This window comes from Hibiscus syriacus, unplaced genomic scaffold (genome assembly GCF_006381635.1).
Source record: "Hibiscus syriacus cultivar Baekdansim isolate YM2019G1 unplaced genomic scaffold, ASM638163v2 tig00110299_pilon, whole genome shotgun sequence".
Lineage (NCBI taxonomy): Eukaryota > Viridiplantae > Streptophyta > Magnoliopsida > Malvales > Malvaceae > Hibiscus > Hibiscus syriacus.
The window spans coordinates 1,420,037-1,434,737 of NW_024062668.1; positions in this window are offsets into that span (position 1 = coordinate 1,420,037).

Here is a 14,701-nt window from a genome sequence, read left to right on the forward strand (position 1 = left end):
GTGTGCCTAATTTCCGTTTAAATGCATATTAGACGGAGTGGGAGAGTACGAGGAAGTTTGTAATTCCTAATGATGTCGTCTATATGAACTTTATGATCAAATAATTAAAGTATAACATATATATATATATACATATATGATATGAAATAAAATTTTGAACCGAATAAAAATACATTTTTTCTTCATTATATTATTAATTTTATACAAAATTGAGTATAATTATTATTGATATACAAAATAGAAAGGCTTGGACAACAATATAATCTCATTAACGACAACAAACGGGCTATGATTGGGTTAAAATAAAGTTATCTCGTATGATGGGGTGTATTATATGTTACAATTATTTTATTTCGGACAACATCATGTACGAAAATGGGGCAACCGACCGGTAGGAGTCGGATAATAGAAGGGTGACCAGAGGTGATTATTTAACAATGATATAAAAAATTTAGAGATTTAAGGTTTAGGAGATTAAGGATATAAAAATTTTAAGTAATTTAAAATTTTAGGTGGTTTTAGAAAATTAATGAGGTTGGTTTAAAAAAAAAGAAAATAAAAATATATTATGTGTCAAATCCTGATTATATAACTATTTTTTAATAAAATAAATGTTAAAAATATATTTTAATAGAGAATTTAAATTCCAAAAAAATAAAAAATATTATCTGTATATTTTATTTTCTATTAATTATTAAATTTTTTTATCATAAATTATAAAAGAAATTGATAAATTCCGACATAGGAGGGAGGATAATACATATATTGTTTTTAGTAGTATGAGGTCATTAAAGGTAGTATTTATTCATAATAACTTTTATCTATTGACAACGAATACAAATCTTTCAGATTCAACTACTCAAACTTATAATCTTAAAGGAGAACAATACTTTTGTTTAACCACTAAGATCATTTAATGAGTTCAATATTAATCGGTCTTCTCCATACCATTAAGTTTAAACGATTATATATGATTTAAAATAACATGATATTTTTAAACGATTATATATGATTTAACATAACATGATATTTTTAAACGATTATATATGATTTTAATTAATATAATAATAAAATTAATTTTTAATATTTATATATTATATAATTTGATCTAAGAAATCAACAATATTATATTTTTAAATATTGTATTTAAAATGATTGATCCACTCATTGGTTCAAATGTTGACTTAAGATTTGTATCTAAAAAGATATTAAAGAACAAGCAGTAAAAGGGTTCGATTGAAGTATTTATTCGGATTAATTTAAAATTTAGACTTGATGCAATTGTTAGACAATTTTATTATATTTTTAATTGAAATAAGCTTTAAAGACGGAAAAACTCACGATATAATGCTTTCAAAATAAATAATTCACGAGATAATGCACTCCCCATATTATTTGCTGAAATAAGGTGAAAGCCACAGTGTTTGTCGTAGGTCGTTGGGAGGGCATGGCGACCTACAAGGTCGCCCGGAGGGCATGGCGACCTATGTGTTGGGGACGTTAAAACGTCCATTATCTCTGTGTAGCTCGCCGGGAAGCTATGAGAGAGATTGCATGCTCCATGCACGTCCCAACACGGTAGGCATCCGAGGCCATCCGAGAAGCTATGCGAGAGCATCCGAGGCCATCCGACCGAGGCCATCCGACCGAATTATGTGAGGGCATGCGAGGATAGCCAAGCGAGTTATGCGAGGGCATCCGAGCGAGCGAGCAAGGGTAGGTCGCCCGGAGTGCATGGCGATCTACAAGGTCGCCAGGAGTGCATGGCGACCTACAAGGTCGCCAGGATTGTATGGCGACCTACAAGGTCGCCCGGAGGGCATGGCAACCTATGCTTGGGAACGTGCATGTGCCATGCAACACGTTCATTTTCTCTGTGTGTTCGTCGTCGGAAGCTGGCCACGTAGTAGGTCGCCCGGAAGGCATGGCAACCTACGGCCAACACTGTATTTCACTCTATTTGAGCAATTAATATTGGGAGAGCATTATCTCGTGAAATAATTTTTTCGAGAACATTATCTCGAAAGTTTAGCCCTTTAAAGACTAAGCTACCGGAGTTGATCAATGAGCTTCGTGTTCCACCAGATAAGCAATGCCGCTTGAAGGTGTCTCGAAGTAGGTGGCATCAGACAGACCGAAAGGAGCCATTTTGGAGAGACTATCAGCAACACAATTTTTAGATCGTGGAATCCAGCGAACACGGGTCTCTCATTGGCGATTGGCCACACCCCTGTACATTCCAACAAAATATTCTGCATATCATTAAAAAAATAAGAAAGAGATGAGAAGAAAAATACTCAATCATGGCTTCCGCAAGACCAAAGGGACGATGAAAAGGCACTGACTGGGTCCGGTGCCAATGGGTGTGTACTATCAGCCTTTATGGTTTCGTTCTTGGATGAATTATTAGCAGCAAAACTTCCATCCGATATGTCCATAGGCATTACATTGGGATTAACATTTTCAAATAGACACAGTTGAGTGTTTCGATTTGTCCTGCATCATGGTGAGATTGGGGTGGTCTAAGCCACGTGGGTTGTTGCTGCTTTAGCCAGAAAATTGAGTTTTGGGATGAGTAATACATGCATTGGAGGTAGAAATGGATAAAGGCTTGCAGACTAGATTGGGTTCTTACCCTTGGTGATTCTGGGTCCTTGCCACCCTTATTGCTCCTAGGGTCAGCATGTTGCCCTTTAACCGATTGGCGGGTTTAAGGGGAAAAGGAAGGTTCAACAGACCTATCGGCTGGTTGGGCGTTATCATTAGAAGCATCCACAATGGGAGTGAATCGGGATCCATCATTACTAGGGTTACGGGAGGTAACATTTTGCTTGGTGCTTCGACGTTGTCGACGCTCAACTATCATCCAGGTGTTGAACAAGGGGTCATCGGACGATTCATTCACAACTGAGAAACTTGGTTGGTCTTCGGTTGGTGCAGCAGTTGTTGCAGGTGTTTGAGTGTTAGGATAATTGTCATTCACATGGCCATAGCTGCCGCAAGAATAACATATCGTTTGGAGGCCGCAAGAATAGCATATCGTTGGGAGTGACTCATATTCTATAACCTGGACAAAACCATTGATAACTACTTTTGAAACCAGAGGGCGGTGGAGATCAATGCTGACGACTATGCGAGCAAACCGCCTACGACGACCACTTCCCATATGGTAGTCAATCTTGAGCATGGGACCGATGCATTTACTTATTTCCATGTTGAGGTTTTGTTTGTAAATAGTCAGAGGCAGGCCTGGTAATCGTATCCATGTAGTAATTTTGCTATGATAGGGTTTTGTTGAGATCTCAGGCGACTGAGATAGTTTCCAAAGATGGTCTAAGGGCTATCAGAGAGGGCCTTGAGATAATCTGAGTGCGTACGGAGGGAGACGTGATAGTGGTCATTCTCGATATCCATAAGGCGAAAAGGTTGGGATGGCTTCCATAGCTCGTAAAGGCGGTTACACAGTGTAGTATAGTCAATTTTCCAACCAAGAAGTTTAACGATGACCGTTTGATCAAAGCTTTTATTGGCAAGGTCGTAGATACGATTAGAAAAATCGATAGAGATTAGGCCATTAATGACCCCTCGTTATATCACATTCAATGATTTCAATTTAGTCGTCGTCAAATATTTCCTCTTCAACTGAGGGTATGACGTTAACACCTCCAATGAGAGTATCCTTGTATGAAACAGGCAGTGGACAGTTGAAGGGTTTGGGGTTCACCGACACATCTGTAGAACCAACGTAAGGTGGCCTGGCCTGCGCCTCCGTAGGAGGGGTTAGGCAAAGTTCTACCAGCGTCGGGCGAATCTTCATCGCGGCGGTAGGTTTTTTTAAGGGTTCGAACGTCAAGCGAGAGTATTATGGTTTTAGTAATTTGTATTAATTATGACATTTTTATTAATTGTTAGACTAACATAATTGTCGTAACCGTCTTTCGGTTGGGCCCCGGAATTGGGCTTCGACTTGAAAAATATGATTGGAGTCGCCACCGATTATTTATTTAAAAAATAAATAGGTTAATCGGATACCTTATATCTTACCTGATCTGCGTCTTACCAAAGATATGTCGGATTCGGGAGTCGATTACGGTCAAGGAAGGATTAGCACCCTTGAACCGCCATTTCGGTACTACGTAATTTGCCGGTTGTCTTAAATTAAGAAAATTGTAATTTAAAATTAAAAGGTAAAAATACGATCACAATTACTTACCTTAGATAGTTTTAAAGGTGTGGCCTTAAGAAGGTCAAAAAAACCATGTTAGATAAAAAGGTAATAGATAAAAAGGTAAGAAATAAATAAATAAATTAAATTAAAATAAAGAGAAAACAAATTAAATAAAAGATAAGATAAAGAAAACAAAGATAAAATAGTAAGTAAAATAATATAAAAAATAAAGAAAAAGAAGAAAAAATATAGAAATAAAAAAAATAAATAAAATAATAATAAAAAGTAAAATAATATATATAAAATAAAAAAATAAAAAAGTAAATATATATATATAAATTAATAAAACTGATAATAAAAAATAATATATTTATATATATAATCTAAAAAAAATAAAAATATATACTAAAGTAAAAAAGAAAATACATAAAATGTAAAAAAAAATATTACATGAAAAAAAAAGAAAAGAAAAATAACAAAACAATTAAATAAAATGAGTAACAAGGGAAATGTGCTTATAAATAAAGTTAAATAAATAAAATAATAATATTAAAACGTAAATGTAAGAGACCAAATCAAAAGTAAAAAAGATACTACCTTTTATTTATTTTTCGAATCGTTTACAATAGCTTTGCCTTTGTATCTTCTCGTGCTTTCCTCTATGTTTTGTGTGTAAATCGTGTCTTACAAATGGGGAGGATTACATGTATTTATAGTGCTTGTGGATCCTATCTTTAGGAGTTTAAATCATAAAATTCTATCCTATTTTTTGAATCCTAGCAAAATTCTATCATATCTTTAGGAGTTTGAATCCTAAAATTCTATCCTATTTTTAGGAGTTTGAATCCTAGTAGGACGAAAAATGTGTGTTGACAGCTGCCCCTCTTTGCCCATAGTCGTGTAACGGGGATAGGGCAAAGATTAAAAGACACACTTTTCGTTCAGTGGAGTTGAAAATTAACTCTGATGTTTCAATAACTCCCTGTCGAATTGAGTTACGGATGACTCCTCCATCGTGAAGTCGAGTTCATCTTGAAATGATATGAAATTAAAGCCGTAGTTCGGAATTTGAATCAGCACGTGGCTTCCCGTTACCCTTCGGTCTTCTTCTCGGTTTAAAGACCTTGGATCGGAATAGAACTGAGAAATCTTCATTGACAGATAGCTTTTTCTTGACTTAAGTTATGCTGTTTGAAAATGTTTGATTGTGACTAAGGCATGGCTAACCCAGGTCCTCTCCTCGACTTGAAAACCTCGACTGCAACCGGAAAGTAGTGCGATTGATGTGTCATCGAGCTGAATGGAGTCGAACTCGACAATTTTGATGGCAAATAATCCTTCTTTGAGTTGGATATCCTTCGTCGTGAAGTTGAAATCCAAGTAAGTAGCATTGTTCCAAGTCCAATATCCTCCGTCGTGAAGTTGAAATTGGCTCTGGAACCGGAAAATTGTTTGTTGACAACCAGCCATCCCTTCGTTGTGAAGTTGAACTTGTGTTGTCTCGAGTCCAATATCCTTCGTTGTGAAGTTGAGATTGGCTCCGAAATTGTTTGTTGACAGTCAGCCGCCCCTTCGCTGTGAAGTTGAGCTTGTGCTGTCTTGGGTCCAATATCCTCCGCTGTGAAGTTGAAATTGGCCCTGAAACTGGGAAATTATTGTTGACAACCAGTTGTCCCTTCGTTGTGAAGTTGAACTTGTGTTGTCATAGGTAGCATGATATCCTCTGTCGTGGAAAATCAGCTTTGAAATTGGAAAGTTGTTCGTTGACAACCAGCCGTCCCTTCGTTGTGAAGTTGAACTTGTGTTGTCTTGAGTGGCACGATATCCTCCATCGTGGAGTTGAAATCATGGATGTTTGGCTTCGAGCTAGATATCCTTCGTCGTGAAGTTGAAATCCACTCTCGAGCAAATTGTGTCGCTTTGAGTTCAATATCATTCGCCGCGAAGTTGAAATTAACTCTAGCTAAAACCTGAAAAAGTTATGCATATATGTGATGCTATGGATGCAATGCTCTTAGGTGTGCCTAAAATGCATATGCAACATATGTTATCTTGGGGCTCTGGAGAGAAATCTCGATCTCTAGTTGCCTGTCTGGAATCTTGATTCTTGAATCTTCAAATTTTGATCCCTGATCTTGAATTCTTCAAATGTTCAAATTTGATGTGCACATTCTATTTTTGATTTGAGAAATGCTTCTCGACCATCTCAAGTATGTGCCTGAGCTGAGTGTAACGGTTCAGATGATGCTTCAAAAGAAGTTGTCTTGAAAGAGATAGAATTTGTTTCAAGGGAAACGATCTCAAAGATATCTGTTGTTTCATGAGAAACGGTCTCAAGGGAAACAAAATTATGTTTTAAGGGAAATAAATTTGAAGATTTTGTGTTTCAAGAGTAATTGTCTCAAGGGAGACAAAATTTGTTTTAGGGGAAATAAATTCAAAGATTTTGTTTCAAGGGAAACTGTCTCAAGAGAGACAAAACTTAGTTCCAAAAGAAACTGTCTCAAGGGAGACGAAATTGTTTCAAAGAAAACATATTCAAATATTTTGTTTCAAGGGAAACTGTCTCAAGAGAGACAAAATTTATTTCAAGGGAAACTGTCTCAAGATAGACGAAATTTGTTTCAAGAGAAACTGTCTCAAGAGAGACAAAATTTGTTTCAAGGGAAACTGTCTCAAGAGAGACAAAACTCTTCTAGTGAAAACGGTCTCAAGCGAGACAAATCTTGTTTTAAGAAAAACAATCACGAGTGAAATAAATCTTCTTTCGAGCAAAACAGTCCCAAGTGAGACAAAGTCTGTTTTAAAAAAGCAATCTCAAGTGAGATAATCATATGCATTAAATGAGACTGTCTCAAGCGAGACAGAATTTATATTGGAAATGTCGAATCTGAAAATGAATGTCGATCTTTCTATCTGTCGAGTTAGTTGAAGTGTAGCTTCTTGCTGCTGAGCTAAGCAACCGACATCATTCTGTAAAGGTGCTTTTGAATCGAGTATCCTTCGTCTTGAAGTCGAACTTGACTCTAAAGCTGTAAAAATTATGTACGTGGAAAGAAAATGATAGATATGACGCTCTAAAATGTATGCATAAGATGCATGTAACATGAATTGGTTATATTTTATCTCCTGAAAAAGGTCTGATAATTCGCATTAGGATGTTGAATCCCCAAAGATGCCTCAATATCCAAAAATGCCCCAATATTTGATGTTGAATCTTCAAAGATACCCCAAATGTTCCTCATTTCTTGCTTCATCATTGATTCTAAGCATGAGCTTTGTGTTTGAGAGTCACATGTCATTTACCAAGATCCACTCTAGAGAGACTGTCTTGTTTGAAAAAAAAAATGTTTTTCTTTCTCTTTTATTTTCAAAGTCATGAAAATATCAATTAAAAGAGTTTCAAAAAATGTTTAATCTCAAGTTTTAAAAATATTGCCCCTATCACGGTTTTACAATTGAGACGAATCATAAAACTAGAGTTCATCGGATATCAAAGAATTAATTATAATGTTAATCCTTCAATAAATTATAGTTATTTGACAACTGCCAAGATCCAAGCCATCTTTGGGAGATAGTCAAGTAAGGAAAGGATAAAAAGTCTCAGGTTATTGTGTTTGGTCAAAGGTTTGGCATTTGATGCTCAAAGGTTTGGCATTTGATGCTCAAAGGTTTGATGGGATAGCCTGCATGCTCCTCTACTGGAAGTGTTCTTCGACTCCTAGTATTCGTGGTCACACTCGGATTGTGCGATGCCTTATCAAGGAATTTGTGTGATCGCCTCAGTTGCACAATTTTTATATTCGAGCCGCCTTTTCATGTTTTCAACTCGAACCCTCCTTTGGTTTCAAGACGTTATTCAGGATTTACGTCTTGAACCCCCCTTTGTTATTTTTTCTACCATGCATTAATTACATTGTTTTTTTGCAAACAAAGATTAATCCTGATGGGCGGGATGAAATCTGAAGATAGTATCTTCTGTTTAGAAATCCATGTATGATTAGAAGGGACTTTTAAGGCACGTAATGTAGGCCAAGGCTCATGGTTATGAAAGAAAAGGATAAATAGGCCCAAACAAGTGTTTCAGGGTGTTGAACTAAGGATCAATTCATTCTGATGCCTTCAATCCTGTCTTGCTCAATTTGGATCTGCTCATATGTGTTTCTCTGGATTTTCTCTGGATGTTCCATGATCTTCGAGTGAAGTGATTCAGAGATTCGGGAATGATTGTGCTTGATCAATCTCATAGTTTGAAGCTTGATGTGCCATTTGTCTTTAGGGAATCTTTGCATGTGCTTTTTTTCCCTTTTTCTTTTTGATTTTTGCTCTTTTTTTTTGTTCTTGTTTCTCTTTTTCTTTGTTTTTTTTTGCTTTTTTGCTTCTTTTCTTTTTTGTTCTTGATTGGATCTTCGCACTTGCCATTTGGTCCACCTTTTGGTGTCTCCTTTTGATTGATGTCTTCACTCATGTGAGCAGATTTCTTCCACCTTACCCCCCAATGTGGAGGGTGATCCTTGGTTAGGGTTGAATCAGAAGAAAAATACTACAGGCTCAAAAGGGGACACAAGGGATATATATTTTCTCCTGTTGTAAAGGGATAAAGAAAGAAAGCAGTTCATCATTTCATACATGGAAGTCCTCACAGAAGAGGTATCCCCAGGGGGATAGATTTTCAGGATTAATTCTATTCACATGAAAACAGTGCAATTAATGCATGATAGAATTATTTCAAATGAATTGTTTTTTCTGCTCCTTGCTCCCATCATGTCTCAATGTTTAGGCTCCCGGCGAGATGCCCCAAATTGTATCTTGGAAGAATGCTCATGTTCAAATGAACAACTCAATGCCTTGGGTTTTAATGGTAAAAAAGGTTAATTTTGAGTCTAAAAAGACAGTTGTGTGATCTTATTGACTCAAAGAAAGGTATGGGTGTATCAAAAAGATAAAGGTAATGTTCAAGAATTTCAAATGGAGGTAATGTCAAAATTTGGTTTTTTGGTAATGACCATGAGTTATTTTGGGTAAAGAATCAAGGTATTTTATTCTAGGGTTTGAGACAGGGTAAGAAAGGTCTAATCTTGTCATATGTCAAAAATCTATAATTCTTGAAGAATTAAAAGAATCCTTAATTCATTTAATATTCAAAGAACTAAAGATTAAAATTTGTTCAATTGCTCCACCTTAGAAAGTAACATGAATTCAATCGTTTAAAAGATGTGTTCAAACAAAACAATCCTATAAGTACAAATAGTATATGCCATGCCCCCTTCTTCGACAAGCGCCTTACAGTTTTCAGAAGAATTTTTGGGAATCCTTATATGGCAACAGCTTCAACATCGTAGCCCTTAGGAGATGGGTACTCTTTTCTCAGATCATCCTGGCAGGCTTAGTCCTACAATCAGCTGATCCAGCTCCCCCTGTACTGATTTTAGTTTTTCTTTAATTGTTAAAATCTTACTTTCATGTGGTGTAATGTGGTTAAGACCACTTCATCGAATCATCCGTGACTTAATTTCATGTTTATGAATATGCTTAAAAATATAGATGAAGATGCAAAAATGCAAGAATGCATGAAATGTTCGAGGCATTGATCCAAGAAATGTGTCTGTTATTATGAATAATCCTTATTGGGGACAAAAATGTTTTATTTTTTAAGAGACAAAAATATCCTGACAGCTTCTGACATGTTGACTAGTCTTCTGCTTTCGTCTTTCACCGGTTGAATAACCTGTCGAACCGCTCCGGCCTCTCTAGATGAACTGTGAAAATGTTGAGTTATTTTTCGTACTGGTCCAAGAAGTCTTGAATGATCGCATCTCGAGCATTTACTTTTGTTGAGTATGTTCCCAATGAATTCGTCATTGGAGCCCTTAATTGATAGGAACTATGTGAAGTTCATTAATCTGTTTCTTGAATTCGCCAGCAATGGTCTCCAATTTCAGCTATCATTTTGCCATTGTCGTGTTCAAAGGGACTTCCAAGATACATAACCTTCATCATACCCCTGCAACCTCTGCCAGTCAGTTCTTCAAAGATAAGCTTTCATTGTGCTTGATGTAGACCCGGTTCATTCTGAGTCCTTTATAATGCAGCAGAGTGATATACTCTTCAATTGTGGGCACCATGTCTTCAGGATTGAATGTGACACATAGTCGCCTTGTAGACTATCCTCTGTATTTTCATCTCTTGTATTACAACACCTTTGTCCATGGATTCAGATTATTCGAGTTTTAACAAACATGTTTTAGTGGATCAATAACCTCTTTTTAATGATGCAAGTGATGAAAATAAAATAAAATAAAGATGAAAAGAGTTAGTGAGGTGAAAAATAATCAAAAACGATCATAAAAATGAAAGTCCTACCCCATATGATATCTACCCCACATGCTTATTATTCCTACCCGGACATGATCTCTATCCCGCATGCTAATTTCAAACAAATCCTAACCGCATATTTGTCTAGTTCGCATGCTTGAACAGAAAGTAAAGCATGAAATAAAACAGCCTAGGGTTTGAAGTGAGGTTTTGGGGTGGGCTCTAATTCTCCATAGTCTCCCGGTTTAGGTTCTTAAAAAATGGTACCCGAGTTCTCCTTGCTGGTGCCCCTTTGGGCTTGCCAGACCTTTAGTCCTAAACCCATCACAGGTTTGTGTGGACTAAGTTAAACTCGAGAGGACACATTCCCTTATGTCTATGCGGAGAATAAATTCACACGAAGACATAAGGTATGAATCCCGAAGGCTACTTGCTAGGCATATGCGGTGAATAAATTCACACGAATGCGTCGCTTTCACCCCCACTTAAAACGGGTTCGGAGCTCGGGTTTAGAGCCTTAGATGAAAAAAGACTTTAAGGGCTGAAATCATTGAGAAAACGGTTAGTACAACTAATTACTCGAAAATATAATCAAAAGTAAGTAATAAGGATCGAAATGTTACCTTAAATTTAAACTTACCATTTCCATTAAAAAGACAACTGGAAATTACCTTAGCTTGACTCACTTACCTGTGTCCCCAGCAGAGTCGCCAAGCTGTCGTAACCGTCTTTTGGTTGGGCCCCGGAATTGGGCTTCGACTTGAAAAATGTGATTGGAGTCGCCACCGATTATTTATTTAAAAAATAAATAGGTTAATCGGATACCTTATATCTTACCTGATCTGCGTCTTACCAAAGATATGTCGGATTCGGGAGTCGATTACGGTCAAGGAAGGATTAGCACCCTTGAACCGCCCTTTCGGTACTACGTAATTTGCTGGTTGTCTTAAATTAAGAAAATTGTAATTTAAAATTAAAAGGTAAAAATACGATCACAATTACTTACCTTAGATAGTTTTAAAGGTGTGGCCTTAAGAAGGTCAAAAAACCATGTTAGATAAAAAGGTAATAGATAAAAAGGTAAGAAATAAATAAATTAATTAAATTAAATAAAGAGAAAACAAATTAAATAAAAGATAAGATAAAGAAAACAAAGATAAAATAGTAAGTAAAATAAATATAAAAATAAAGAAAAAGAAGAAAAAGAAGAAAAAATATAGAAATAAAACAAATAAATAAAATAATAATAAAAAAGTAAAAATAATATATATATATAATAAAAAAATAAAAAAAGTAAATATATATATATATAAATTAATAAAACTGATAATAAAAAATAATATATTTATATATATAATCTAAAAAAATAAAAATATATACTAAAGTAAAAAAGAAAATACATAAAATGTAAAAAAAAATATTACATGAAAAAAAAATAACAAAACAATTAAATAAAATGAGTAACAAGGGAAATGTGCTTATAAATAAAGTTAAATAAATAAAATAATAATAATTAAAACGTAAATGTAAGAGACCAAATCAAAAGTAAAAAAGATACTACATTTTATTTATTTTTCGAATCGTTTACAATAGCTTTGCCTTTGTATCTTCTCGTGCTTTCCTCTATGTTTTGTGTGTAAATCGTGTCTTACAAATGGGGAGGATTACATGTATTTATAGTGCTTGTGGATCATATCTTTAGGAGTTTAAATCATAAAATTCTATCCTATTTTTTGAATCCTAGCAAAATTCTATCATATCTTTAGGAGTTTGAATCCTAAAATTCTATCATATTTTTAGGAGTTTGAATCCTAGTAGGACGAAAAATGTGTGTTAACAATAATAAGAAGTGATTTTCTATAATGTTTTCTTCTCATTTACTAAATTCACTTTGTTTTTACTTATTTCCAGGAGTTCTCTATAGTTCTAAGGTTAAATGATAGCTGCGAACTAGAATCATATGCGATTAAATTTTCTTTATGCAAAGTCGAGATTTACGCAGAGAAAAGAAGAAACAAATAGATGTGATAAGCTAAAAAGAGAAATTTTTTAAAAAACTTAATATATATGGAGATTGTCATAACCTATTTTATCGGGTGTTGATTTCATATTAATGAACTATTTTCATAATAATATTAGTATTAATATAAGAATATATTAGTATAGTTTTCAAATGTAGTATATGGTTTTAAATATTCGAATATATTAGTATAGTTTTCAATGTAGTATATGGTTTAAAATATTAGAATATATTAGTATAGTTTTCAAATGTAGTATATGGTTTTAAATATTAGAATATATTAGTATAGTTTTCAATGTAGTGTATGGTTTTAATTTTCAGATTATGTATTAGTATATGTAGTGCGTAATTTTTAGTATATGGTTTTAAATATTAGAATATAGTAGTATAGTTTTCAATGTGGTGTAGTGTTTAATTTTCAGTATATAGTGTATGGTTTTAAATTGTAGTATATGATTATACAATATTGTAGATAAATACCAAGTTCACTATTAGAATATAAACTCATTTTTAGTCATAGATAAATAGATAAACTAGTCCATTAAATAGAATCAATTGATAAATACAGGTCCAATTTACAAATAAATTTTTAAAGCCCAAAACTAAGCCCATCCAATTTTAAAAAATTAAAAATTCAAGCCTAATTTCTTCTTACATTGTCGCCCATTTTGCTTGCTTTTTGGGAGGCAAATTTATTTTTTTGCTTTGGGAAGATATATGATGGGGCCCTTTCATATATTGGGTGCATTGATTGAGAATTTACATTTTCAATGTGTCACATAAGCAATCCTCGTGAAAGAAGCACAAATTATTGGGACCTTTGAATTAGTTTGATCCAATGGCCTTAGATGGTGCCACGTCATCAATCTTGGTGAAACAAACACAACCTTGCTTGAGGAGGATTCCAACCGCCAGTTGTGTCGCTGGCGCGTGAATTCCACACGCCACTCGTCACTCGTCGTTTGTCGTTCCGGGAAAATCATCAAAAAAATCATGTTCAAGCATGCAAGACATAACCGTTTTTCATAACTAATTTTTGAGAGGGAAATAACTAACTTGGAGCCGTTCTAGTTAGTATAAATCATTAATCACAAAGTAATCTCCACAACATGCTATTCTCAACCAAGGTTCTATATACAAAAAGATAAAAAGAGAAAATTAAGAGTTTACCCTCGTTGGAGCTTCGTTAGAGTGAAGGTGAGCCCCGTTTGTTTTTATTTTTTTTGAATTCTCCACGGTGTACAGTGGTCGGCGGTAGCAGTGAGAGTTGGATCACGGTGGTCGGCAACGACTGGACGATGATCGATTAATGGCAGTGGCCTGGGAAGCATGACGGCGACAGTCGGGCAGCTAGGTGGTTGAAGGTGGGTGATTCCTATTGGAATTGAGTTTATGTTAGGTTAGAATTAATAACACTTTAGGTTTATTTTGGGGTGTTCTTGGGTTTGATTTGGGAAATATATGAAATTCAGGAGTTTTGATGCTTAGAAACAAGTTTGTAAGGAGTTTTTGGTGTTTTTTTGGATTCAAGAAATAAAGTTGGAAGAACTTGGATGAGTTTCAGTATGATTTTGGGGTTTTAATCTTAAAGAGACAAGAAATTAGAAGAGATTGGTGTTTATGGAGGATCAAAATGGGTTTCGAAGTTGAATATGCGAAGAACAAGGTTGAATATGAGGGGTGGAAAAAGAGAAAATTCGGTTTGAGAGAAACGTCAAGGCGGAGGGAAATATTTTTGGACAAAATGAGGTTATGTCCAAAAAAAGTGGCTTTTATACTGGGAAGAATTTCGCGAAAAATTGCTTAATAAAACCCCCACTATAGGCGTGTTTTGCTTTCGGCTTGTGGTATTTCCTTTGTTTTATTTTAGCCATTGTCTTTTTGTAATTCGGGTCTTCCAACTTTTAACTCAATTTAATTTAATTCCAACTCTCTTCAATTTGCTTACTAATGTGTTTATTTATTCCATGTGTACATGAATTTTTAGCCCTTTCATTTTAATCGGTTGAATTAATTATAGATTACAACTCCTAGATTTTAGGTCCCTTAGTTTTAGTCACTTATTAGATTTAATTAAAGCCTTAGATTTTAGGTTCTTTTTAATTAGTTAATTAGAATAGTTAGATTAGAAATAAACTTTTAGGTTAAGATTATTGAAAAAAATAGAAACTCGTTAAATTCATAATTGATTAATAAAA